Source organism: Trachymyrmex cornetzi, unplaced genomic scaffold (assembly GCF_001594075.2).
Source record: "Trachymyrmex cornetzi isolate Tcor2-1 unplaced genomic scaffold, Tcor1.1 scaffold1348, whole genome shotgun sequence".
NCBI lineage: Eukaryota > Metazoa > Arthropoda > Insecta > Hymenoptera > Formicidae > Trachymyrmex > Trachymyrmex cornetzi.
The window spans coordinates 72,926-75,268 of record NW_017295926.1 but is presented as its reverse complement, the minus strand read 5'-3'; positions in this window follow the sequence as shown (position 1 = coordinate 75,268).

Sequence of the window (2,343 nt, the reverse complement as noted above, 5' to 3'; positions counted from 1 at the left end):
TAATCAGTAAAACGCGAAACCACAACAGCGGATCGCTTCTGATTGGTTACGCGGTTACGCGATACGCGGCAAATACGCTTCATGGGACTCCACCCTAATAGAGAATGGACTGCGCGATCCGTGTATAACTACAATAAGTGGTATAGGATATGTTGGTCGAGGAAAATGAGAGAGAGGGACGTAGGTTGCGGCCAATCTCCCTCTTTTTCTAAGATTGTGATTGGTTCCTCCTTCGTCGCGTAGGAACGTATCGTGGCCATCAATCACCCTTTTTTGTAAGATATCTGTGCAACGTTTCGAGTCTCGGAAATCTTGCATAAGTGTCATTTTCGATTCGTATCGAGTCTGTATTAGAGAAGTACATAGAAATATGGTGTATACTTGTTGGGTGTGCAAGTGGCGAGGAGATAAAGAACCTAAAAGATCATTTCATAAGTAGGTACACATATTAGGTTAGATTCGTGAAAAGCTTAAATATCTCATTTACAAAGCTTTAAAATTATGTTTCGCCCTTATGGAAACAGACTGAAAATTTCGAAAAAACAATGAAAATAAGAGGTTAACGCTCAAATTTGAGTGTTAACTCCTCATTTTCAGTGTTTCTTCGAAAATTTTCAGTGTCTGTTTCCATAAGGACGGGGCCCGGAACATCACAATTTCACCGTTGAGTAGAAAAAGACACAGATTGGCCGCAACCTACGTCTCTCTCTCTCATTTTCCTCGAACCAACATATCCTATACCACTACACGAATCGCGCAGTCCATTCTCTATGTCTTTGTGCATTTTAGAGAAAAATGTTTCAAACAAATGTTTTGTGACTTCGAGGGGGACATAAAATGGTATCATTGGTTTGACCTTGGGTGGCGTTGTCAAGGTCAGGGCAAGGTCACTTCGAATTTTTTAAATGGAACCTTCCATTTTTTATTATATATTCTTGTAATTTACCTTGAGAGCTTTTCAAAACACTATAATAAAATATTTTTTCATTAAATACTTTGTGAGTTATAAGGCTTGAAAGTTATAGTACCGTCGGCACTAACATTACCCAAGATGTCCGACCGATGGCTAAAACCTCTTGAATGTTGTTCAGGATCATGGCCTGGATAACATTTATCAAGATCAAGACCATTGGAAGTTGTAGCTCTTATTTTCATTTTTACGTACAAATGAATTTTTAGTGCAAAGATGAAAATAAGAAGAACAGCCTCCAATGACTTTGATCTCGAAAAATGTTATCCAGGTCATGATCCTGAACAAAATTCTTGAGGTTTTAGCCGTTGGTCGGGCACCTTGGGTAATACTAATGCCGGTTATGCCGGCGGTACTGTAACTTGTAAGCCTTATAACTCGAGAAGTACTTAATGAAAATGGATTTATGTCGCGACATAAAAATTTCGTATTTCGAGATATTAATTTCTAATATGTTTCCGAACATACGTGCATGCAAAAATAAATTTTTTGTACGAAGATTTCGTTTTGATATGAACAGAGAATGATCGTAGCTCAAAGAATAATTATAGCTGGAAATTCGATGCTATTCGTAACTCATGTCTAGCGACGACCATTGCTGCTTCTTACAAACAACGCGTGCCTAGCGACGGCGAGCGCGCGCGGCGCGCCGCACTGGGCGGTCCTATCGAGCCGCGCGCTTGGATTTGGCGGTGGGCCGTGCAAATTTGGATATCTTTATAAATAAATATCTCGTTAACTATTGCGAAAATTGAAAAATGGTAGAAGACGTTCCGTCTCAGTTTAATCCGCTCTACCTGTCCATGATATTTGTCAGGAGAGTTATGGGACACCCTGTACATATATATATGTATACAGGGTGTTTGAAAATTATCGGCTAATCGATCACGAGCAGGTAGAACGGACCGAATTGAATCGAAAAATCTTATACCATTTTGTAGGTTGCACAATAGTTAACGAGATATTAACGTTTAAAGATAGCCGAATAAGCGCGTCCGACCGGCCTACTGCTACCGAATATACAACCTACCGTCCCCACCGATCGCACAGCGCGCGGGCCGCTGGGAGTGGGAACTGCCACTAAACGTCTTCAAACGATTCAAACGGCACGCCTAGCAGGCCATCCCCTGTATATATACATATTGTTACGTCCGTCCGCGCGTCTAGTGTGTTACGTCCGTTCGTCTCACGAGATCCGCACTCCCGATTCGCCGAAATGAATCACTCGTGAGTAAAAAGGTAAATAGATATGTTTATTCACAATCGCAGGAATACAGCGCGATACAATAAATCGTGATAGCCAAATAAATATCTCGCGTAGAGAGAAACACGTCCGTTCGTGACGGAGACTCTCTTTCGAGTTGTTTAACAAC